This window comes from Erpetoichthys calabaricus, chromosome 5, assembly GCF_900747795.2.
Source record: "Erpetoichthys calabaricus chromosome 5, fErpCal1.3, whole genome shotgun sequence".
NCBI lineage: Eukaryota > Metazoa > Chordata > Cladistia > Polypteriformes > Polypteridae > Erpetoichthys > Erpetoichthys calabaricus.
Window position 1 is genome coordinate 199,675,167 of NC_041398.2, and position 27,511 is coordinate 199,702,677.

Below are 27,511 nucleotides of genomic sequence, written 5' to 3' on the forward strand. Positions count from 1 at the left end.
TGAGCCCCAGTTTTGGGACACCGAAACTACTTCAGGGTCTGTAATAAAAAGGGCCACACAGCCTTGTCCAGGTGACTTGGAGCCGAGAGAGGAGACAGGCAACACTTGCCTTGAAGGAGTAGCAGTGCGGTGCAGAGAAGTGAAGAAATTAATATGTTTAATTGGTATACAAAGGAATTGTATTATTTGAAATAATCCCTTTGTTTTGAACCAGGCACTTGTCTGTGTAGTTGTGTTCTGAGTTTGGGGATCTGTGGTGCCCCCTGTCAATCATAATATACAAATATATTAATATACAAATAAACAAATATTAGAATGTACTGTAATATACGTGAATTTGACCGTGGTATGATTGTTGGTGTCAGAAGCAGTGGTTTCAGTATTTCAGAGAGACTGCTCTCCTAAGATTTTCAAGTACTACAGTCTGTAGAGCAGTGTCTCACAACCTGTGTTGTGTTACAACCCAGTTTTTTGCATGTCTGTGTGTTCATGGCCCATAGGGCATAGTGGTCCCCCACCATAAATTTAGCACAGTCTACACTATCTAAACTAAATACAAACTAAATACCAATTAAAATATCCAGGGAATGGCATTTCTATGGGCAAAAATATCTTGTTAGTGAGAAAGGTCAGAAGAGAAACATTCCAATCTCAACTCAACAAAGGTGTGAAGAAGAGCATCTCTGAACGCAAAATGCTTTGGAAGTTGACATGCAGATTGTACAGTTTAAATTTTGGAGTAAGCAACATGAATCCAAGGCTATCTTGTGTCAACAGTACATATTGGTGGTTAATGATGAGCGAAACAGCCAAGTTTCAATTTACGTTTTGTTTTGAGAAGCTAACATTAAAATTCCTTTTGCGGTGTGATTTTGCAATTGTTACACACTAAACTCACGAAAATAGTTCTTTTTAGGTGGAAAATAAGGAATATTGCTCCCTAGAGCCTTGTTCATACTTCCGTGTTTACCTATGTTGTTTAAAACAACTGTGGACACTAGTCAAATAGATTTTATTTATGCCTTTCCTTCACATTGCTGTGGAGGAGTGCAGTGCATTTTCTAAAAATGTGACATGCTACTTATTTTCCACACAAAAATATGTCAAAATGCGCCATTGTGCACATTACTGGTTTTTTTTTTCAGGGAAAAATTTACTAGAAGTAAAGCCGCTCGCTCAACACCTCTTCTTGCCAGGCCGGCTATTACCCACTAACCACCCTTTCCAGTTTCTTGATTCCTGCAAATGGGTTTGATTGGGTATGAATGCTGCATGTGTTATGGGGCTTCGAGTTTCTTTTGTTTCCGGTGCTTCTCGAGGACTGCAATCGTCAAGATTGTACCAATAGAACAATCACAACATACAGCTGATAGGTCAACAAAATAACACGCATGACAAGAACTTTGTTCGATGACTTATTTTTTTATTTACTAGAGATCTTTCTTTAAATATTAAATGAAAGGCAGACTAATATGGAATTATGTACATAAACATTTCAGACAGAACTAAAAACCATTCTTCTTGTGTTAATGGAACAAATTTCACCACACTCAGAATGCTTACACACACGCATCATAGCTGACGTGTGTTCCCATATTCTATTGATTCGTTCTCTGAGCACATCATCAGAAATTAATGTGACATATGCGCGTGTTGCTGTACCAGCAAAAATATGGATGTCATGTGTGTTAAAGTTTTGTTATGTGATGTCAGCATCATTGTTTACTATCAACATGTGATGGGAGGCTTGCAGCTCCAAAAGGATCAATCTGCATGCTTCGATGTTTGATGAATGGTTTGAAGCAAATCATCAAACTTAAATGCTGACATACGAAAGTATTCACGGTGCATTTCTTCATCCATTTCTCACATAGGTGATACAAGCATTGCATATTCCCTATTGTAATGCCGAGATACATTTAAAGGTCTCACATACCATCATCAGTGTTCCTGTTGCTGTCATTTTTTTTGCACTTTCACAACAGTATCAGAATGCAAAGAACTTTTATTTTTAACATCTTTCTTTCTTCAACTCACAACACAGAGAAACCAAACATTGTTATACTCTTTGTGATGATTTCTCACATTGCCACCTGGTGGAATCCTCCAGATTTACTTAAAGTACGTACACAAGTATAGTCCGTACACTACTTGTATAGCTGTAGCATCCTCAAGATTATGTGTTGCATACAGTTAAGTATATCCCCAGTGTAATGTTTGGTATGAATTATGATTTTCACTGATCACTAAAGGCGGTGGTAACATAATGGTGTGAGGAATAGTTTATTGATAAACATTATCCTCTAAATTCCACTTAAGCATCAATTGAATGGCATAGCAAAACTCTCCATTGTTCCTTTCCATGTTCTTCTCTATACTAACACATTCCACCCTTTGCCAAATGGAAATATACAGCATGACAATGTGGCAAAGTATCACAAAATATACTGAATCTCAGTCTTGTTCCAGTTTACTAATGACCTACGCAGCTGTCATATCTCAGTCTAATGGGATGGAATAGGAATTTCCCGGACTGAATGTGTGGCCAAATATTCTGCATGAATTGCATGATACTGTCAAGTCTACATGCAACAACATGACTATGGTGGAAGTTGTATTATGTGACTTCTAGGGATATTGTCATCAGACCATGTCAATTTACATGACTGGAAATCACCAGGCATATCAAATTTAGCAAATGCACAATGATTTTCCAGTACAGTCATGAAGGCTGCCTGCTGCTTGATGGACATGGTGCTGAGCAAAGGGTTAACAGGTAAGGTGAGATCAGCCATAATTTTGACTTTTTTTTTCTTGTTTTCATTCCATCGTGGTATGTAAAACATGAGATATCAGATAGGGCAGCTTATGTTGTGTTTGTGAGGTTAATAACACCTGCATTCCTTATTCCTCTTCACTGTGTTACATAATTTGTATGTTCCAAATGTGCATTCATTGTTCTTTAGCTTTCACGCACACAGAGCCTGTCCATTTTGATTTTGATGGGGCAAGCCATGGACTACTTGGAGTGAGTTGCTGGGAATGTTAAACTAGATGACTGACCTAAATGGGACAGTGCCCCCCAACTATCATCAACCTTTTAAGATTATGTAAATTAAAATTATGTCTGAAAATCACTGAAAAAGACATCAAAGGTAACATGGCCTTAAGGAATGCTTCAAGCACCTTTTTTGAAATCATTCCTTGAAAATTTCTAGTGAGTCTTACCTTGTAGTGGACAGGCATACCCAATAAAGTGGCCACTGAGAGTCCATACATGTCATCTTTTCTGTTTTTGACTATTTTCCACAGACTCTACAAGAAGTTTATCTGGTTTCTTCAAGAGACATGTTGCAGAACCTCTTTAGTCTTCCTTCCAATTGGCTTAAATGAAGTAATTTTTTGCCTACCCTCACAAACCTAACAAAAGGTTTCAGATTTAAAAAAAGAAATTAAGTCAAGAGGTGAAAATTTTTTTTAACTTCAGCAGTGTGGCACCAATTCAGTAGTCAGAAGCTGAGTTTATTTTTTATGTATAATTATGTGCTATGCTAGCACAATAATCCAAAAGAGTGCCTTTGGAAACTTGAAAAAAAAGTTTTGTTGACAATCTATGAGCGTTTTTTTGTTTTTGTTTTGTTGACATTTGGGCTTTTAATTTTCTGTCGCTGCTTTACTAACCAGTGTGTGAGTTCATGTTAGGTGGAGAAGAGCACCCTGGGCTACAACAAATAATAAGTAATAGAAAAACTACAAAAGAAATTGCATTTTTAAACAATATGCAAATTATTTCAGCGACTTGACAGTTTGCAAAAATTCATTAAAGTGCACGGTGGCTGCTTCTGTAACTGCAGCTCACACAAAAAAAAGCAATAACTGCAAGCCTACGAACCCTCCAGCCATTTTTTGTATTAATTTGTTAAAGGCAAGGCAAAGTTTAGAGAGCTCTCAAAACCAATTCACTATGTTGCTCCTTTTTCGCAATGCTAATAATCCTACACTTTTGCAAATGCTGTGATGAAAAGTATTAAAGCCAAACAAATCCCGGCATGTCTGAATACACCCTAATAACCCAAGGCTTGAGAACATCCGTCTCCTTTGACATATTCTGAAAGAATGACTGAACTTGGAATATAAACAGAGAAGAAAAAATAGGGCGGGGGACTTTTATGTCAAAAATGTCATCAAATAAAAGATATAATCGGCTCTTTCAGACACCTATTAACATCTATCCTTTGCTTTTTTGAACAGGAAAATCTCTAACAGCTCTTAACAACAATTTCAGGGAAAACAATTGGACTAAAATAGCCTCCTAACAATAGGAATCATGGGTCAATAAAATAAAACGATGTACAATATTTGAACAACTGTCAGGACTATAAAAGCATTCAGCTTTCCTCCTACGACATTTGCACAGTTAATGGCTTTATTGACTCTCACCACACAGACTATTAACTAAACACTACCATGGCTACCACCCCTCAGCAGTTGGACAACCATCCTTGACTTCATTCTTGATGTTTATATAAGGGATTAATTTCTGATCAGAAACATAATAAAGAATAATGGGTAGACACCCTCACCACAGGAGATTTTCTAACTGGCATACAGAATTGGTTTAATTGTTACGGCCAGTTGAGAATTTTGCCACTCCTCCATAAGTCAGTTTAAGGGGTTGGAAGTAGAAAGGTTCAAATAATTGTTGAGTCATGGAAACTCTCTCAAGCGTGCTGGAATTTATATTTGATGAATAAAAATTAGAAAATATTTGTAAAGAAATAAACCTCATGGAGTCTAGCTAAGTGAGATTAACTGGGCAAATGATATACTCCTAGCCCATTTTAAATTTTGCTCAACTGTTAAACTAATTACTGTGGCAAGTAAACACGTATGGCAGAGGATGTACGTAGTAGGGTGACTATCTATATATCAAATTTTGTGTATTTTAATAAATCTTTAATAAAGTCAAACCTGCCACCCCTACCAATGACCAAAATTCAACCAGTGATCAATTGTGCAGTTGTACTTGTATTTTATGGACGCCTGGTTACAGAGAAGTGATGAGCTGTAGTTGATAATCATATTGTGGAGAGCTGGCTCAGTCAGCCCAAGTGTCAGATGGATGATCTTTTTTAGGTGAATTCAACTTTCACCTCTAGAAGAATATCTTCAGCGCCTTTTATGACTTGGAGTCTGAATGGACCCAGTGGAGACAGCTCTAGGAAGTTATATCCAAAAGTAGTCAGGGCCTCCCATTAATTTAACTCTTGGACACGTCGTTAATGAACAGTGTGACAGTGATCAGTTTAATGATAGAAGTCTTCTGTGCACTGGTTCCAGACAGGAAAGGGATTCCAACAGGCAAAGAAGGAGGCAACCAGGAGGCCATGGGGAATAACTTTTGGATGATGACATCTCAAAGATGGTTCTGGTAAAACTTGTGAATGAGGAAGAGTAGGTGGGATGTGGTACAGGCTGTCCTCAGCGTGTTATGTTTCAACCAGGGTTTTGTCATTTACTTTAGTTTGCTTACTGCTTATCTGTTTATTTTTTCATTATGAATCGTTTTGTGTTTCATTTTATTGAATATATTTCCCTACTGTATTGTATTTTCATTAGTGTATTCTTTCATCTAAATCCTTTTTCTTTGTCATTTTATTAATCCTATGAATGTTTTATATATTGAGGCCAAGGAGGTTGGGCTGCTAGACACTGCAGCTGTGGGGACCACACTTGGCCTAAATAAGGCCTGAGATGCTTCAGCCATTGTACAGCGCCCCTGGAGCAATTTCAAGTTAAGGGTCTTGCTCAAGGACCCAGCAGAGTAGGATCTCTTTTGGCAGTGACAGGGAGTCGAACCGGCAACCTTCTGATTACCAGCACAGATCCTTAGCCTCAGAGCCACCACTCCGCCCTTTTACTTAGACATTAGATCCTGTTCGTGTTGTCCTGCATCTGACTTTGGATTCCCTCTGAATTTAGTGATTTAGTAAGTTTGAAATTTGTTTTTTTCTGTTTGTATAACTCTCTGGTCTGATTTTTGGTTTTGCTCATTTGATTTGGTTCTGTTTCACCTTGGATTGCTGCTTGAAGGCAAAATTGTGTAAATTTCATTGACCATTTCTTGGATTTCATTTCTTGTGTGTTTAAATATTCTTTTGGTATAACCTTATTTTTAGATTAAATTAGATTAGATTAGATTGGATAATGTAATAGTCATTGTTTCATTTCTTTGTGCTGGTGGCTTTGTCAGCTGCCCTCTCCTTTTCACATTTATATGCTTTGGCTCCTTTTGTATGTGTAGGCCACATGTCTGCTTCTTGAGTTTCAAGGCCAGGCTTACTTGGTGTTCATGTCAGGCCACTTTTTGAAGAATATCAGAACAGAACAAGATTGGGAATATTTTACAGAGACAAAGAGAACTCTGGAGAAAACCAGTGGACATTCACTCCTTGAAAGAGTAGAGCTTAGTCCATTTCTGTGGATAGAGTCATTGTGGTAGTTAAAAAGTTTCACAGTGGCTGCTATAGGGGTAGATGACATCTGTCTGGCATCCCATCCAGGAGGAAAGGTAGTCCCTTGCCAGGAAGAGAGGCCAGAGTGGAAGGACAAGAATGTATTGGCATCATGACCAGGTTATGAATTGATCCCTTGCCAGGAATGGAGGCCAGAATAATGGAATTGGGGGATTTAGATTTTCAGGCATTGTCGCTGCTCTCATTTAACTTGCCTGCGGGGCATGCTGGGAATTGTAGTCCCATGGTACTCTCCTCCTGCATGCCATGGGTGCTTCCAGGGAGAGCTACAGGGATGAACTGTCCTTACTTTGTGGAAACTTCTGCCTGACCTGGACCTACCTCTTCCAGACCTTGCTCAAACATCGGAAGTACTTCTAGGGTCCTGGGAGAGTCATAGTCGGGAGACAGAGGACAGCATTTGCATGGAGGGCAAGGAGTAGGTATGAAGATGAGAAAGAGGAAGGATTCATTGCCCTTGTATGTACTGTGCTGTGTGATACAGTTCTAGAGGACCTGTAAAGGCATTTGAAGAATAAAACCATTGTATTTGAACCCGTGACTGTGTTCATGTCAGTTGTGTCCAGGGTTTGGGGCTCAGTGACACCCCTTGTTGTCCACACTGGAAACACTTAAATTACGCTGTAGTATGAGTGTGCTTTGGTTAACATGCCACTTCAATGTTATGTGAAGATGAGGGACATTGCTTCTGGATTTTTAAAAAAGATTTTAAAAAGGTGAAGATTCAGGAGGGCCTTTGCATTGAACAGTTCACCAGATTTCTGCCCTTACATGAATATTTGATTTATTATGGGAGGTTGCCAGTCTTGTCTAGATATGTTTTTCAGACTTGGAGAAAGTTCATGGTGTTAAGAAATGTTAGTTTCGAGTGGGTGTACATTTTTGCCAAAGGTGCTATAATGGCCAAAATAATAAGATGGACCTACAGTATATAATGACCCTACTTGATTGACTACTTCCATGAAGCAAACAGAGGTGAGGTCAAATAGAATAGAATTGGTAAAAAAATGAAGAGCTAAGTAAATAAAAACAAAACCACAATTCAAATACAAAGCAGAAAGGTCCCTTTTGTCCTGTGGGACTCTGGAGGCAGCTAATAGGTACCTGCAGGCCAAGCGGAATGCGGTTTCAGTGGTTGCTGAGGCAAAAACGGGCATGAAAGGAGTTTGGGGAGGCCATGGAGAACGACTTTCGGACTACTTCAAGGAGATTCTGGTCCACCATCCGGCGTCTCAGGAGGGGGAAACAGTGCAGTGTCAACACTGTATATGGTGGGGATGGTGTACCGCTGACCTCGACTCGGGACGTTGTGGGTCGGTGGGGGGGAGTACTTCGAAGACCTCCTCAATCCCACTAACATGCCTTCCAATGAGGAAGCAGAGCCTGGGGACTCGGAGGTGGGCTCCCCCATCTCTGGGACTGAGGTCACCGAGGTGGTCAAAAAACTCCTTGGTGGCAGGGCCCCAGGGGTGGATGAGATACGCCCGGAGTTCCTCAAGGCTCTGGATGTTGTAGGGCTGTCTTGGTTGACACATCTTTGCAACATCGCATGGACATCGGGGACAGTGCCTCTGGATTGGCAGACCGGGGTGGTGGTCCCCCTCTTTAAGAAGGGGGACTGGAGGGTGTGTTCCAACTACAGAGGGATCACACTCCTCAGCCTCCCTGGAAAAGTCTATTCGGGGGTTCTGGAGAGGAGGGTCCGTCGGATAGTCGAACCTCAGATTCAGGAGGAACAGCGTGGTTTTCGTCCTGGTTGCGGAACAGTGGACCAGCTCTACACCCTTAGTAGAGTCCTGGAGGGTGCATGGGAGTTCGCCCAACCAGTCTACATGTGTTTTGTGGACTTGGAAAAGGCGTTCGACCATGTCCCTCAGGGAATCCTGTGGGGGGTGTTCCGGGGGTATGGGGTACCAGACCCCCTGATAAGGGCTGTTCGGTCCCTGTACAACCGGTGTCAGAGCTTAGTCTGCATTGCCGGCAGTAAGTTGAACCAGTTTCCAGTGAGAGTTGGACTCCACCAGGGCTGCCCTTTGTCACCGATTCTGTTCATAACTTTTATGGACAAAATTTCTAGGCACAGCCAGGGTGTTGAGGGAGTCCGGTTTGGTGGACTCAGGATTGGGTCACTGCTTTTTGCAGATGATGTTGTCCTGTTTGCTTCATGAGGCCATAATCTTCAGCTCTCTCTGGATCGGTTCGCAGCCGAGTGTGAAGCGGCTGGGATGGAAATCAGCACCTCCAAATCTGAGACCATGGTCCTCAGCCGGAAAAGGGTGGAGTGCCCTCTCAGGGTTGGGAGCAAGATCCTGCCTCAAGTGGAGGAGTTCAAGTATCTCGGGGTCTTGTTCATGAGTGAGGGAAGAATGGAGCGTGAAATCAACAGGCAGATTGGTGCGGCGTCTGCAGTGATGCAGGCCCTGCATCGGTCTGTCGTGGTGAAAAAGGAGCTGAGCCGTAAGGCAAAGCTCTCAATTTACCAGTCGATCTATGTTCCTACCCTCACCTATGGTCATGAGCTATGGGTAGTGACCGAAAGAATGAGATCGCGAATACAAGCGGCTGAAATGAGTTTCCTCCGCAGGGTGTCTGGGCTTTCCCTTAAAGATAGGGTGAGAAGCTCAGTCATCCGGGAGGGGCTCAGAGTAGAGCCGCTGCTCCTCCGCATCGAGAGGAGTCAGATGAGGTGGCTTGGGCATCTGATCAGGATGCCTCCTGGACGCCTCCCTGGTGAGGTGTTCTGGGCATGTCCAACAGGGAGGAGGCCCCGGGGAAGACCCAGGACACGCTGGAGGGACTATGTCTCTCGGCTGGCCTGGGAACGCCTCAGGGTTCTCTCGGAAGAGCTAGAAGAAGTGGCTGGGGAGAGGGAGAGGGAAGTCTGGGTATCTCTGCTCAAGCTGCTGCCCCTGTGACCCAACCTTGGATAAGTGGAAGAGGATGGATGGATGGATGGATGGAGGTTCTATCTCATGTTAACTTACAGCGGGCAATAGGCTATACCATATTATATAGCTATATAGAAATATATATATTTCTATATATATATATATAGAAAATTCTATTCTATTCAAATTAAGCAAACGTCATTATGAGTTTCACTTAAAGCAATAACTTTCTAAGACTGGCTCTTACTCACAGTGCTGACCACTTCTTTCCATCTGCAATGTGAGAGAAAAACACTGAGGTATGGACAGAATGGTGTTTTGGATTCTCAGCCTTGCTCACAGAAATAATAGTCACCTTTTTGCCAATTACTGAATTGCAAGTTTCAGTGGAGCACTCCAAACACGTTACTGCACCAAGAATCCATCACATGTCAACATGCAACAGCCTGTAGAACCATGCAGCTCCATAATCGGAATACAAGGTTCCAATTAATACGGAAAATAGTTTCTCCAGCAATTACGCAGTTAACATAATTAAAAAAAATTAAACAAAACATGCATGGAGACATCAAGCTATCGTCACCTAACTACGTTTGCCGTTGCTAAAACCAGGATGTAGCCCCTTAACAGGCGCGGACTGCTTTTTTGTGTGCTACCCTACATATCTCAGCTGGCCTATCAGCATCTGGAAATTCTCAAGAAACACCTAAAGATTGATGCTTGGAATCATTTGGCCTGACCTGTCTAGTTCCCAGTGCTGGAATCAGCAAAAACACATGGAGAGAGGCGATAAGTTAATGAGTGGCTAAGACAAAAAAGTAATAAAGCGTGATCAACAAACACAGACTATTTTTGGTCATCCATGTACTATAGTGATGATTAAAGGAATTCCTGCCTTCTTTATATGTCATATTTCCCCCTTGGGCCATATAAAGTACAATTTATCTATTGTGATGAACATGGATAGACTGGCACACTGGCAATAGGATGGAAGGGCATATTTTATCCAGCTGGGAGGCCACCACTATGGATGGACGGTCAGCACAGATTAGCATCCTGACCAGGATGGGTTATGCTTCCTGCCTTAATGGGGAGGAAGGAATAGCAGATGGGCATGGGGGGACTACTTCTTGAGACCGACTGCTCTCTCTATGTGCTAGGTGGCAGTGCTCCTGTGCCATGCCCCCGGTTTGGACTCCCACAATGCTAGGTGAAGACTACAGTTCCAGACAGCAGCCATGTTGGGTCCCTTGGGGGGTGCCAGATGGCACTGGCAGGAGGGGAATCCCTTGTTCAATGACTGTTCCATCTGGCCTGGAAGTGCTTTTTGGGTATAATGAGGTGGCACCTCAAGTACTCCCAGGTCCAGCATAAAAATGGCCGCTTCACCAAACTCAAGAAGTTGGAGTCGGGAGAAGACATTTCTGGGTGGATTGAGTCTGTGGGGATATTTCTGAATAAAATACTCTTTTGAACCTGGGATTTGTGTCTGCACAATTGTGTCTAAGGTTTGAAGGTCTAAAGCACTTTGTACATGTGACACTACTTAAAAGATTGTCAATGATATAAGCTAACATCAAAAAATTAAAATGTAAAACTTATAAGTTAATCACTAATCTTATATAAGCAGAGATAGCACAGAAGCAGTTACCGTGCACCTCCAAGGTCCAGGAGTCATATTCCAGCCAGATAACTGTGTGTGGTGTTTCCATATTCACCACACATCTACACAGGCTTCCTATGGATACTGTAGATACCTTCCACATGCCAGAAATGTGCAGTTAGATTGATTAATGGCCCAAAATTAGGCATCTGAGTGAAAAGGCCTGGAGATGGAAGTGTGTCCAATTCAGGGCCGATCCTTGCTTTGCATCAGAAGCAGCCAACATACACTTTGACCTCCCAGAGACCCAATCCTGGGATAAGGAAAATAATGACTCTCAAATTTTACCTTTTTGTGGTTTTAGTACGCTACATTTATTTAACCACTGAAGAATTCTACAGTAACGTTTCTTTTCGCAGGCATTTGTTATTAAAACAACACCCCTCTGTTATTAAATTTATCAATCACAGTCCAAAAACAGGACTAAGAGAGGGACTTTTTTCTGTCAAAGATACTGAGCTGTTTGAATCCCAAGACAAAACAGACAGGAAGTGTTATTGTGGCACTCCAAGAACGTGAGTAACAAGTTTGAGCAGAGTCAATGACCAGAAAGTGGAGTGTACAAAGTTTCTTTTTAAATAACCCTTTTGTTATTACAACACATGGCATGCGATGAAGAAGACACAGTTTACTTCACACTACTTTACTGGGTTGTGTGTATTGTGAGGCAGCACTTTGTTTTTTTAGCTAAGTAGGCAAATTGTGCGAAGGGAGCCCAGCATGCAAGTTTGTACAGGTTGGGGCAATTAACATTATTATTTTTATTTAAAGGAATATTATATTTTTGAGTCACAAAGTGGAAAAATGATGGTATGTTCTTTTGTTCTTATGATGGTAGATTATTCAGCCTATCACAGTACTTTACATTGCTGCTTTGGAATTGCAGGGACTTGAATTCAATATTGTCTGTGTGGGGTTTATATGATCATGCTTTTCAGAAATTTTTACACAGTTATTGGAGCGCTAGTGCAGTTAATACTTGTACTGCTGCATCACAGCAACTGAGTCCTGCCGTTGAATTCCTGCCTGTGTCAAGTTTTCTTACAAGTACTTTAAAAGAACCGGGTAAAGAGCATGAAAAAGGTTTGGGGATGACCACCCCGTAAACTGAAAAATAATGCAGGCAAATGAAACACGTCTTTACAAATCGGAGTCCAAAACAGAACTGACTAACAGAGATTGACTGGTTTCTTAAATATGGCTGAAACAGGAAGGGGATGGATCAGGGTGGCCGGAAGAGGAAATGAGGTCTTCAATAGGTGGGTTCTGAAACAGATAGGATGTCATCAGTGGGAAGGGTTGGTGGTGATGTCATTGGGAGGTAGGTTCTTCGGTGGGTCTACAGGGGAACAAAAAGAGAAAGAATCAGATGACAGCGCCAACTCCTGGTCAAACTGAGTATTAACACTATTTGAGCTCATCAACCGCCTCCCATGCGCATGTGTATGACAATACTCTGTTTCCTCCTACATCCCAAAAATGTGCAAGTTAATTAGCAACTGAAAAACTGGCTAGGTAGGAGTGAGCCTGAATGTGATGATGCTCAAAAAGCATCAATGGAAGAATCAGAAGCTTCACTTCACGATGGACACCAATTTAGAAAACATAACATGGCCGAACATACAGGAACATTCTGGGGCTTAACTGACTGATTTGAAAGTTGGAGCATTTTTAATTTTTTTTATATTTTATGTTTTTTATACTATGTATTTTTTTTTTTGTTTTATATTTTATAATTTTTTATATTTTTTTATTTTAGACAGTTATCTTCTCTCTATTATAATAAAAAAATCCTGGAACGAGACAAGACTTTTTAGACTGGGACGAGACGTGACTTTTTCAGAGAAATACGTTCATGTCCCGTTAGACGAGACTTTGTACCAAGAGATTTAACCACGCCGGGGGTCGGAAATAAAAGACAAAGAGTAGATGACAAAGTAGAACATCATAAAGAATTCAAAAACATTGCCGCGATACACATGCACAGCAGGTTAGAGGTAATGGAAGAATGAAAATTCAAAAGCCTCAAAAAATGATAGTAAAGATCACATTAACACAAACAAACGGAAATTATTACTCAGTGAAATAACGGAATAGCGAAAAGAGATCGAATATATTGTTTGGATTTAAACTTTCAGTTGGAGACTTGTAGATCATCTAATTTGTGTTGCCATCAGGGAAAAGTAGTGTTTCTTCTCAATAAAGAGGCATATCCGTGAGAATTAAACGATTTGTTGTTTGGTTAAAGTATTTTTGTAATAATTAGTCATATTAAGAAATAACATTGAAAATAGTATGCAACTTAATGTGACAGTAGACTATATTAAATACTGTACATGTTTTTAACAGTACTTTACAATATAGTTAAAAATGTAGCCAAGATAGGCATGTGGTGGCTCAATAACTTTCATAGGCAGAAAATTCCAGATCAAGTGATATTAAAATGTCATTAGTTGATATCCATTATTTAGTAGTGAGTTGAGGGCCTGTGAATTCAAACCTCTTAAATTTAACATTTTGGATGTACCCAATGGATAGATAAGATCTCTGTTGAACTCTCAAGCTTAAACTTACTGGCTGCTTCAAACAATGGAGATGGAGAACATGTCTGGAGCCTTGCTGATGAATTAATGTGCCAGAGAATTGAAGTAGTGAAATGTAATAATATGCAGATTATACAGCGGTGAGGTTGTTTTTAGTAAGCAACACTTAAATAATTCAGTAACACTTTTCTTTACGTACTTGAAAAATGCATCTATTACTTATTTACTCTTATGTAACAAGACTTAACAAAAGTTTCTTTTGGTGTTCATAACACTTACAAAACATCAGTAAATAGGTTATTCATCTCTGTGCAGTGTGGCACATTGACGTGAATGTAAAATTATACTTGTTAATATTAAAGGATTCTCATGTGTTATGCTAAATATATAATATCAAGATCAGTTAAGCCATCTCAAATAAAGAGGGAAACCCCCTGCACTCTTCAAATGCTGTTTGTGAACCATCAAGATCCAATGGCCATTAAGGTTGAGAAACACTGCTCTTAGATAAATGCTGTAATCCAGTGAGACGATATAATTGTTATCCTAAAATGGTTGAGGAAAAAAAACAGCAATTGCTACCTCTAATGACAAACCGCTTTTATGGATGCTGTTATTTCATCTTTTTGAGCACAGATGGATTGCCTGGGACAGTGTACTGGTTGATGGGACAGTCCCCACATTGGCATTTCCACAAGGTTGTAGATAATATGAAACAGGGAGGGGTAATATATAATAAATACTTTTCCTACTGGATCAAACACTTCCTAAATGCATCTTCTTTGAGCCACACTTTGCTCCTTTCACTTCGCTTCTGCAGGAGGCCTGCATTTGCATAAACTGGCATGAACCATTTCTTTGTGTGACTGATGTCAATGCTGTGCTGAAACGGGGGATGCAGTGCATTAGAATGTCCCACGCACTCGAGCATTATTACTGACAAATAAGCAAGAAATAAACAAACATGTGTCGGTTAATTTTGTTTTTCTCTACAATGTCACCAAATTTGAATCAAATCAGTCAAGGCATTTTTCAGAATTTGTGGTATTTAGCTTTTCTATTTTGGCTTTTTATTTTACCCCTTAATATTAATCTATTGAAATGTCCACTCTCAGTGGATGCCTGCTGCCCTAGATGTACCATCCTGCCCATATCCAGTCAATCCATTAAGTGACATAGGCAGCTGACCAAGGACTCCATCTTCTGAGGGTCATCATCTATGAAAGTTAATGGACGTGCATTTTGGACACTGAGGCTCCCAAACCCCCATGGCCGTAGAAGTAGGATAATAATGTCAATAGTATGTACACAAAGGAGTGTTGTTTGTGTTTGTGAAGGTGCGCATGCTCCGGACACCAAGGAGAAACTCTAAAACTCCCCAGTATTTAAACTATCATGGTAATGAGTGGACACCATTGTCCACTGGGGGTTGTTTATGAAAGTAAAAGTGTATATGCTCTGTGCACCATGCTCAATAATGTCCACAGTTAATGCACAAAGGGGTGCACCGGACACCGAGGGGGACACCCCCCCACAGGTTGTTGAAGTCTAATAATACTGATATCCGTTAACCCTGCCTAGGGCTCCAAATGAGTTTCAACTGGTACTGATCCTGACAAATTTCTGCTTTTTAGTTAAATGGGAAATAATGTTTTTATTGATGAGTGAGTGAGTGAGTCAGTGAGCCAGTCAATATTACATTATATATATAATATAGAATTCCTTTTTCCTGCATATGGCACTTTACACTAAATTGCATCTTCCAAGTCATGTTTTAATTATAATAATAATAATAATAATAATAATACATTTTATTTAAATAGCCCCTTTCCCATGCCCATTGAAGACTTTGCAAGTTTATTCTAAATTTCTTTTTTTGTTTCTTGCTGTCCCGATTAATGAATGAATATTGGTTTCTAGACATTTCCATTGAAGTTTCTCAAAGTTATTTTTCCATTTCGAAATTTGTTCATTAAAGGAATTAATGTTATGTTTATGTGATTTAATTCATAAAGTGTATAAATGTGTGCATAGTACAATGAGAACACTTGCCATGTTTTCATGCTGCTTCTGTGTAAATGCTAGGCAAAAACAGCAGCACAGTATGGGATTGTGCACTTTGGTCAGATTTTAGATTTTTTATTAATACCCCAACCATGTAGATATGATTTGCATTTAGTTTGTGCCTAAAGCTGATGTCACATTACAAGACTTCTAATAGTGGGGGTAGGTCAGACTTGCCGCTTGCAGTTGCTCATCTTGTTAGAGGACCATGTCAATTTAAATGACTGAAAATTGCTGGCCATTTCACATTTACTATCTGATTTTTGACCTCCCAGCTCATTCCTGTCCACCCTTTTTAGCAAAAGCAAATAACATACTGCTTTATAAAGCCAGTTGTCAGATGCAATTTATGCCCTTTTTTCCATTCTGTTGTGGTACATAAAACACAAGACATCAGACAGATGTGCTTCTTTACTGTTTGTGAAGTCCAAAACACCTGCGTCCCTAACAAACGTTATTTCGTGCCAATGCATGCTGCCATACTGTGTATGGATGGTATGACAATTAATTACTGTATGTCACTTGACTTGACTTGCCTTCCTCGTTGCTGCACTATATGAACTGTGCTTCCGGCTGAGCATTTGTTGTTTGTCAATTCTCATGCACACAGAGCCCAGTAAGTTGCTGAGTAGGTCACATTAGATAAGTGGCTTCATGGAAGCCATTGACTCACTAAGATTATGTAAATGAAGACTACAACTGAAAAATTACCGGAAAAGTCATATAATAATAAATAATAATAATTCATTACATTTATATAGCGCTTTTCTCAGTACTCAAAGCGCTATCCACACAGGGAGGAACCGGGAAGTGAACCCACAATCTTCCACAGTCTCCTTACTGCAAAGCAGCAGCGCTACCACTGCGCCACCTGTGAGGACCTGGCCTTACCAACGACACAGCAGTAACCCTCCCTCCTGCCCTGACAATTATTTTAAGAGTAGCTTAATAGGCCCTTTAAAATAAATATTAAGTTAGGTATTAGATATAATCAAAAATAATAAAATCAAAAAAGAAAGTAAAATCAATACACTGGCATCCATGGTGCTTTAAAGGTAAATAGCCAAAAGAAGTCACATTTAACAGATCCAATGTTTTTTTGGAGAAATTAGGATTGGCAAGTATTGTAGCCTGAATGACCTTTTCTCATCAAAACTGTTTTAATGTTGTAAAATTATAAAACATGAAAAAGCCTTTATTCATAGATGATTCCAGTGAAGTACAACTAGCCCAAACTTGCTGGCATAATTTTTCAATGTATAATAAACCAATTACCATATTGAATTAGCTGTTTTTAGGTTTTCTATCTTCCACTAAATAAGCAGTAGGGTGTTGTACCGTGTTAGCCATTATGGATACAATGAGAAGTCAAGCAAGGTTGCCTGAAGAAGAGGCCTCAGTTGCCTCGAAAGCTTGCATATTGTAATCAGTTCAGTTTAGCCAATAAAAGGTGTCATTTTGCTTGACTTCTCATTACACTAAATCACATATTAAAGAGGCTTTGTTGATGAGAGTAAAAGTGTCAACCAAAATGAAAGTAGTCAGTTTATCACTAGTAGTAATGACAGCCATATCATTGCAGAAATCAGTTTCGATGGATTAGCAAAACAATATTTATCTAAAGCTTTGTTTGGAGGTTAATTGTGTGGCAACTACACAAACAGACAAGATACAGTATTTACACATATCCTATGTGAAGGCCCTACATAATCCCCCAACAGCAATACCTGAAGTGAGGCACAAGAAGGGGAGCTTTTTTTATGAGTGGTGCAGAGACAGTAGTGATAAAGAGAACCATATTTGAGCACAAACCAGAGTATTTTCCATCTGGAATAGCACCACAGGGAGAAAAGATCAGATTAATTTTTTTACATTTATTTTCCAGACTCATTTAGCAGTGGCCTGAACTCTATTGTGGCAGCACATGGCTCCTTAGATGGGGTGTACATGAGAAAATCATAGATCATCAGGATTTTATCTTGGGTTGCAACTGCTGGCGTTTCAAAGTGATTAAGATGAGTTTCAATCAAAACATAGTAGGGCTGAGTAAGATTTATCAAGACCCAGAAAATATATGACATAATGTAGTAATGTGAGGCTAAGCAACAGAAAAACAATTTACTTAGACTAGTAACTAGTCTTGAACTGTGTCTAGTGTCTTTTATATATAACAGAAAGTATTGATTAAATTAAATGGGTGGGAAACACTGGACTAGCCATAAATAACACTCAATAATCAGATGAGAATGAACATCCATGTACTATCCATAATTTGTCACTAATTGAAAATGAGATAAAATTCATTAGGGGTAGTTGTAATTAACAGAAGGTATGTATTTACTGTACCTGTTGATCAAAAACAACCCACTAAAAGTAAAGAATGTTAAATAAAGCTGTAAAAATTATTCATCTTTTCCACTGATGTCTGTTTACTCGCATGGAGCCAGCTTTCACACAATTCTAAGCGCCAAATATATTTACTACTCTCCCATGGTGGAAAAGACCTTAGCAGGTTTTGATCGTCTCAGTGATGGAGTGTTAACATAAACGTTTTTAACCTACCTCATAAAATAAATGCCAGGGGAAGTCGTTTCCCTTGCTGTTTCTGCCAGCAAAGTGAATAATCCCAGATGCCCTCAGTAGCCTAAGAGAGATTTAAATACATTCCGAGCAGTAAAACATGTTGTTTTCTTTCTGTGGAAAAGATGTTTTTTTCATTGAATAACTTCACTTAAAATTCTCAAAACAGACAGAAATTTATAGTAACTTTACCATTTGTCCAAAAAAAAAGATATCTAGCAGTGCCAGCTGTGTAAAACGTTAAGAGGTTTGAAAATTCCACAAAAACTGCTAGCCACATTAAGGTTTTAATTCAAATGGATGCTTCCCTGCATGATCACATGACTAACGCTAACATGACTAATACTGTTTGTTTCCTGCAGTGCGATATTTACACTGGGAGCTGCCATTGCATCAAAATTGAAAGGTTTTCAGGAATATTACTGAAATGCATACCTTTTGCTATTGTATCTCGTTTTCAATTAGTGACAAGTTAAAGATAGTACTGTACATGGATGTTTATTCTCATCTGATTACTGAGTATTACCCATGGCTAGTCCATTGTTTCCAACCCATTAAGTTTAATCAATACTTTCTGTTTTATATAAAAGACACTAGACACAGTTCAAGACTAAGGCTACCAGTTCAAATTTCAGAAGTTTTATCGGCACAATTTACTTTCACTGTGTTTGCTTTCACTATAACTATCAAAGACGTGAGTCTAAAATAACAATCTCAAACACAGTTAATCTACTTCAGGGTCTGGGCGAATTTATCCCAGCAGAATAGGGGGGAAGGCTGGATAGAACCCTGGAGAGGTGCCCGTCCATTACAAGGCCCATGTACGCACATAATCACGGCATTATTAGGAGTCTTTAATCCTCCTTAGCTACATCTCTGTGGAGATATGGGAGAAAACTAAAGCACCGGTATGAAAACTCAATCAAACCCAGAACTCCAGATCCATAAAGTTGGGCAATTGTGCACCATATATAGTATGTCTCACAGATGCGGAGTCCTGAGTTTAAATCCCAACCGGGGCACTGTTTTGCATGTTCCATATCTACATGATTTTTTTTCTGGTTTCATTATAACAAAGACATGCAGGTTAAGTTGATTGTCAACTATAAATCAGCCATTGTAGTTTTTGGTGTGGATATGTGTCATGTGAGTTTCATGCCCAATGGATACATGTTGGGTTGGTTCATGCTTTGCCAGCTGCCAGTATAATGGCAGTATACAGTAATTCTGCTTTATCATTCAAAAGTAATTTTGTCCTGCATACTGCTTCAGTGTAGGTTGCATGTTCTCACTGCATTTATTTGGAATTTCTTGAGCCCTTGGGTTTCCTCTAGGACTCCAAAGACATGCAAGATAGTTTGAATGTTCACTCTAAATCAGCCTGGTAAAAGTCCAAGGGCGTGTGTACGTTTGTGAATGTGCTCTGCAATGGAAAGGAACTTCATCCATGGTTGGTTCCTTCTTTTGTTCTCAGTGTACCTGGGATTGCCTCCAAACCCCGTGCCCCTGTATTGGAGTAAGTAAGGAAGGCTCAGAAAACAAATAAAATGCATGGGTAATGTGGCCTAAACACTTCAGAAGAGAAGAGAAATAAAAGAAGTTTGGCTACATCAAAGGAGCTGCTGTTACAAACTGAGACAGCCTTCTTCTTTTAAACTACATTTTTCTTTTACCTTGTGGGAAACTATAGAGACTATAAGTGTGTAGGGGTTTGACATCGATAATTTAATTTATTTCTAAGTGCATCATATCACTTTTGCTAGGGCCTTCTTTCCAGAAGGCACTATGTGTGCCACCCTGGATGCTTGGCTTTATAACCCTGTGTGGTGCTCTTCACAGCGTTTGAGATTACGGGTTGATCCCTTGAATAATTTCAGCCTTTAGTATTTTAGGTCTTCTGGATCACAGCTCACAGCGTTCCACTTCTTAACTTTATACACAGTTTTAGTGTCCCAACCTTAGTAACAACACACCTTCTAATTAACAACTCCTGGCGATTCTTGTTTCGGCGTAACTCTTCAGTTCACTAAGATATTGACTCTCATCACATTATCTGTGATAACGGATACTAATCTTCCAGTCCAGTTAACACCATGCTTGTGGTTGTTTCCAATCCCCTTTGCCAGCAGACAATTAAGGGTAATTGGCTGGAACTAAAAAAGCAGGAAAACTTTGTCTATGGTGCTGTCCGACCAATTTGGATGGCATAAAAGCTAATAAAAGATCACACATTCATTGACAAATTGGAAGTCAAAGCAGAAAAAAACCTGCTTCTCCAAGGCTTATCAACCCAATGCATTTCACTGGCTGTCTATCTGCTGCCCGGTGACTGATTACTTATCTAGCCTCTTCTCCATTTATTTCTTTTACGGAAGTCTCCTTTTGTTTTTATTGAAAAGTGATAAAGGACTTCTTGATTCTTGCAATTAATGAATGCTATGAAATCTTAATTAAAATTCAGTAATTTTATTTAATTCTACTTTCATTCATGTAGGCACCTGGCTTTCAGTTATAGCATCTGACACCTGCATCATCCACACCTTAAGCGTCAGAGGTAGGTTCTCAGTTTAAATAAAAATTTGAATAAGCAACTGCAGCTGTGAATCATCTTTGGTGTTTCCAAGAATAATACTTCTTCATACCGGAAGTTTTAAAATTCTTTCCGAGACAGACTCTTCTTTGGGTTTGTCTGTGAAAAATACGTTTGATCAGCTTTGACATTATTAGCTAACTGGCAAGTATAAAATAGCACCTCTTGAGACATGCTTCAGTGATTTACCTGTTAAAGTATTTGTTGCAAAATACACTTGGAGCCTTCATTTCTATACATTATCCATTCATTTACCAAAAGTTTACTTATGCTATTTTCAGGGTCATGAAGAGCCTGGGGGCATCGGAGGCTAGGCTAACTCCAATTCATTACAGTCGTCACTCACAAGCACACTGACATTCTCACAACATGCCAGCGGAGAGAGACCCCATTAATTTTATTTAATTTAATATCATCTTTAAGGTCAATAAAAACAGATACAGTAGATGGGATTGACTCTGCCTCAGAGCTGTACAGAAAATAAGCAGATCTAGAAAACTGAATGAATAGGAGAAAAAAATGACAATTTTCAGTCCATTTGTTCATTTGATATTTGTTGAAATGAATTTAATTAATTAATATTAATTACTTTGAAATTAATAAAAACAGAAAAAAAATAATATGGCTGCCCAACTAAACATAGAATGAATGAAAAAACAAATCTGACTCTCGTTTTCTGTCTGATGATGAGTAGCATATTTTTACTAAAGAATTGTTTTCAGATACATTCAAGCAAACAGCTGTAATAGGCTTCATGCTTTCACTGTACATGGACACACACACACACACAATTTATTAATCGGTCAACCTAACATACACTCTTTGATACGCTGGAGGAAAACTAGAGTACATGGAAGAAAACCCATCCAAACATGTGGAGAACATTCAAACTCCTCATCAAAAGAGCAAAGACCAAGATCTGGGTCTACAAAACGAGCACATTTACATGCACACATATGAATAACCTGGTTAATGCAGAAAGCTGGTAATTTAAAAATCTGATTTTTCATGGGTAAATAGTCTGGAGTTCTCCTTTGTCAAAATACTCCGACATTATTAAACAGTGCAAAAAAACGTTAAATGTCATTATCAATCCAGTACTAATCACGATGTTGCCTGTGATAATTTTTTTGCTTTTAATTATATATTTAGTTAAAATTGATAGCTTATTTGTAGGTTTCTGTTAGCAGACTGCATGCAGCACACTCTTTACTGCATGGCTGTGAAACTGAGCCTCTGCAAAGAGACTGGTATGTGTGCTTCTCGTCTTACACCCAGTGCTGCTGGAAATAATAATAACACAGTAAGAAAAGTATTGTATAAGTTTACTTGTTACTTCAAAAAAGCAATCGGACAGCTTAACACCCATTACTTTTAACATGTTACCCTACTGCACTAGAGATTGTGTTGCTGAGCAATGTATGCTCATCTCATCAGCATAAATTAATTGATTTCTGAAATACCAAGACAGATTCATTCAGCCAGGACAATGAATAATGCGATCACCTGGACATTTGCCTCTGAAAATGTATTTTGCAGAAGCTTCTACCAGTGGCTGCTAGAAAGCCTGTGTGAACGTGCAGACTGGCAGAGTGCAACGTATGTGCACAGACTACAAAAGCTGCAACAGAAACTCAGTTAAGGGTTTACATGGCCACATAACTGGGTTGGGCGGCACGGTGGCGCAGTGGGTAGCGCTGCTGCCTCGCACTTGGGAGACCTGGGGACCTGGGTTCGCTTCCTGGGTCCTCCCTGTGTGGAGTTTGCATGTTCTCCCCGTGTCTGCATGGGTTTCCTCCGGGCGCTCCGGTTTCCTCCCACAGTCCAAAGACATGCAGGTTAGGTGGATTGGCGATTCTAAATTGGCCCTAGTGTGTGCTTGGTGTGTGGGTGTGTTTGTGTGTGTCCTGCGGTGGGTTGGCACCCTGCCCGGGATTGGTTCCTGCCTTGTGCCCTGTGTTGGCTGGGATTGGCTCCAGCAGACCCCCGTGACCCTGTGTTCGGATTCAGTGGGTTGGAAAATGGATGGATGGACATAACTGGGTTATTCATGGAGAAATCTATGTCTGTTAACCAGGTGTTTCAGAGGCCAATAACCTGGTTTCTCTAACTGGAATAAGGGTTTACATGGCACTTTAGAAATGTTTTCTGTGAATAATGAGGTTATTGAGGCACATGTAAATGTGCATAATGAAAAAACACACTTTAAAATAATAGTTTTTATTTATATAGAGCAAACTCTATGTGCTATGACCTGTAGGGGGGCGTTTCAGCACACCAAACACCCAGACTCAACTAAATCACACATTCACATGATTACATAAAGATATTTTTGTTGAACAAAATACCTTTTACAGGTTCTTTTGTCACCTGGTAAAATAACTCTCCCAGTCACAATTCCTTTTCCCTCCTCCACTCTCCTCCTAAAAATCTTTGTCCACCACCTTCTGGCTTCAACTCCCTAGTGGAGTGGGTGTACCAGGGTGTGCTTCTGGTGCAACAAGAACAAAACATGGAAGCTCTTCCTGGTCATGTGGAATCTCTTCGTGACAGGGAACCCTGCCTCCAGCAGCTCCCCCTAGCAGCACGCCAGGACCTTGTAACATAACTTTAATATGTCACTGTCCTCTGTACAAAAATATTTTATAAATCTACTTTTCTTTTTACTCACATGTACAGCTACCACAAAGCCAGATTTAACACCATATAAGAGTTCAACATATAAGAACTGCTAAGCAAGCATTACAAGACAAAAGAGGAATAACTGCGAAATGCGCATTGTATACTATTTTTGTGTGTCAAAGTCTGCATTAAACTGTATCTCCTCTTCTTTGTTTGGAATGGCATGATTCACCTAAGTTGGGGCCTGCAGATGAAGAAAGAGTATAAAGCAGTGTTTCCCAAACTCGGTCCTGCTGAACCCTTGTGGCTGCAGGTTTTTGTTCCAACCGGATTCCTAATCAGTGACAACACCTGATAGCACTGATCTCATTTAATTAGCTGTTTTTTTTTCTTTTATTCAACATTCAGAAAAGCATAGCAGCATGATTTTTACATTTATAAGACATTTAGAAATATTTCTGCTTTTGCTATGGATTTAAATGCTTAACTCTCTTTTGTTGATTTCGTTATACTTTGCCCTTTCTCTGTGCAGTTTTTCCCCCTTTGTTGTATCTTAATAATGACAATTTAAAACGAGCAGAGCAGACACACAGGCAAACAACACTAAATAATCAAAGGCTGTAAGTACTTTAGCAACCGACCCACTAATTAGTAAATAATGGATTAATTAAACAATTAGAAGACCTAGAAAAGTAGAATGAAAATCGAGATGAAAATACTGTTAAAAAGAAAACAATTACATTATTCCTATATAACTGCTTGGTACATTTTATTTTTTTTTTTTTTTAGCAAACTTAGTTTTCTAATTTCTATATCGTTCCCTAAACACAGAACTTGGGAAATATCAGTTCACTTAATTAGCCCAGGAGTTCAATTAAAAACAGAAGCTGGTTGGATCAAAAACCTGCAGCCACAGGGGTTCACCAGGACCGAGTTTGGGAAACACTGGTATAAAGCCTTGGAACATTGCCAGGCACACCTTTGAAGCCGATGGACAGATGGGAGATACTGTCATCCGATCCAGAAAATCCTTCCAATGCAGCGATGAAAATGGCAGACTCTATACATCGGGCCCCCACTCCCGAAGGTCTTGTCATGGCTTCCTTCATCTGTTATGTGCCGCATAAACCGTCATTAAAGAAAGCTGTTATTTCTCCTATGTGATTTCTTAATGCCATATCACTAAGGGAGGAGTATCGCCTTTTTATATTATATCTGTATAGTTTCAGGTTATGTAACACAATTAAAAAAGAACTCATTCCAACAAGGAAGCTAGCACCCCCTGTTGGATACAGTCCTCAACAGGGCTGCCCACCAAAACTACAACGTACATACAGCCCTGCAGGTGTCCAAACAGGAGCCATACTAAAGGGATACCGGCACCCAGTTAACAGGGAAAACACATGGCCCCAGGATGAATCTCCCTCTGTCCTTCCCTTATAATGGCTTCTTGACCAGGAAAATACCACTAACCAATGCCTGTCCATCCATATCCTTCTTTTATAAAAACTTCCCAGCCCAGTAAGGAACCATTTATTCTAGTCACGATACTAGCCAGCCCGCATCATGAATTACAGCACACACATTGAAACTGTACTGAAGCAGGAGTTTCACAATGTCCATTATTACATTTTATTATTGATTTTAAAATCTTGTTGTTTGTTTTTAAAGCCTTGCATGGTCTCACTCCAAAATATATCTGTGACCTCCTTCACCCCTATGTGCCACCAAGAGCACTGAGGTCATCTGGACGACTGCTCCTTGTAGTGCCAAGATCTCAGCTGAAGTCAAGGGGAGACCGAGCTTTTTCAGTTGTTTCTCCTAGGCTTTGGAATGACTTGCCTCTGCACATCAAGTCTTCATCCGCTATCGAGGTTTTTAAAAGTCAGCTTAAGACCTACTTGTTTTCTTTTGTCTTTCACTGTGTATGATGGGATTGTGGTGGATGTTATAATTGGTTGTTTTATTAATCTGCTTTTGCATGATTGTTTGCATTGTGTTTATTTAATTGCTTTTTTTGTACAGCACTTTGGCGCAACCTCTGTTGTTTTAAATGTGCTTTTATAAATAAAATAATCTAATCTTATTAAAACCATTATTTATTTTGAATTTCCCATGACTTAGTGTTATATTATGTGAGTTCATTAAATTAATCAAGGAATGAATAAAAACAGACCAGTTTTGTCTAATCTTAAATGCATTTTACAAGACAACAGTAAATTGCAAATGTAGTTGTTTTTTGTATGTTGTAAGCATGCAAAGCACAATGCGGCCATAAAATAAAAAATCAAATGCATTTCAAAGATACTGTATCTTTAGACATACCTGCCTTCCTTGCTTTGTCCCATTCATATTTGCATACAACCCATTTATCATATGACACATTTATCATCCTTTCCTGCTCTTCCAACGAATCTTCACCCTTTTGTCAAATTCTTTACTACAGTGATGCCTTTTAGTCCTGACTTTTTAGTTACAGTCATATGCTGTTTCTAGGACTGAAATTTCATTTTATCTTTTCTACTTCTGAACCTGCTCTGCTTTAGCAAAACATGCCGAGGATTTTTCTTCCTTCACGCTTTTCCAGATTTTTGAAAGATCCATTCATTAAAACAGAAAACAGATGTTTAAATACATTTGTGACTCTTTTCTGTCCACTCACAATACATCTGTGGCTCCTTAAAATAATTTCAAGAATAGTACCAGATACTCAATATTTCAGATTTTGCAAACCATTTTCCATTTCAGATAGAATCAAAAGGGATTCTAAATTGGAATGTAAAATAATGTAAAATAAAAATGTAAAAACTGGCATTCATACAATATGCAAAGACAAATTAACATTTAGTGAGATCCCAAAAGGAATTATAAGGTATCTTTAAATGAATTATAGATAAAGAATCTGATAATATGACTATTGTAAAACACTAAACACTGAACTCATATCCTCAGAATTACTGCATACAAACATAGATTGGAACTGTTTCAGAACTGAAAGTCTGCCATATCCATCCATCCATCCATTATCCAACCCACTGAATCCGAACACAGGGTCACGGGGGTCTGCTGGAGCCAATCCCAGCCAACACAGGGCTATATATATATATAATATATATATATATATATATATATCTATACATATTAATAAAAGGCAAAGCCCTCACTGACTCACTGACTAACTGACTGACTGACTGACTGACTCACTCATCACTAATTCTCGAACTTCCCGTGTAGGTGGAAGGCTGAAATTTGGCAGGCTCATTCCTTACAGCTTACTTACAAAAGTTAGGCAGGTTTCATTTCGAAATTCTACGCGTAATGGTCATAACTGGAACCTGTTTTTTGTCCATATACTCTAATGGAGGAGGCGGAGTCACGTATCGCGTCATCACGCCTCCTACGTAATCACGTGAACTAAAAACAAGGAAGAGATTTACAGCACGACTCAAACGCGGGAACGAAGGTAAATGACGTTAATTTTTGAGTGTCTTTTAATACTGTGTAAGCATACATATTAACACATGTGCAATTAAACGTGTGCATTTACGGGGTGATTTCTCAGGCTTAAAAGCTCGCCTTTTACTAAAAAGGTAAATGGAAACTGTTTTCATTCTGAAGGGCACAAACCACGTTAGATTTCAGATGTTAAACGCGCAAAAATGTCGGTACACCAGATAAATAAGCGCAACATATTATCAGTTTTATTGTTTGCTTACAATACATATAGAAATGTGTTAATCGTTAACTAATATTATGGGATGGTGTTTTTCGACTCGCGCCTTGATTTAAACGATTGCATTTTTTGGTGGGTTTGCGTAGCTTATTGTCAATATCTTTACACCTCTTTTTAAGACTTAATTTAAAAAGGTTTTCTTTTCTTCTTAATTAAAATTTAAAAGCAATACTTCACCGCTGCGAAGCCCCTCTAGCACTGACGTCCGAGGTTCGATTACTGTAAGCGAGTGCAGTGAGTGTGTACGCCTGATGAGCCAAGAATAAGGGGGAAAGACGTGTCGCGTACTCTT

The 27,511-nt window shown here is 39.4% G+C and overlaps 1 protein-coding gene across 1 annotated transcript in view; it reads right to left on the minus strand.

The window, feature by feature from the left end:
• The window catches only part of LOC114652160 (FYN-binding protein 1-like), a 1,204,993-nt gene extending 1,180,425 nt beyond the window's left edge, over positions 1-24,568 (minus strand). The window contains exon 1 of the mRNA XM_051928498.1: positions 24,565-24,568. The gene's annotated coding sequence lies outside the window, so the exon portion shown is untranslated. The remainder of the gene's footprint in view (positions 1-24,564) is intronic.
• Positions 24,569-27,511: the final 2,943 nt, after the last annotated feature.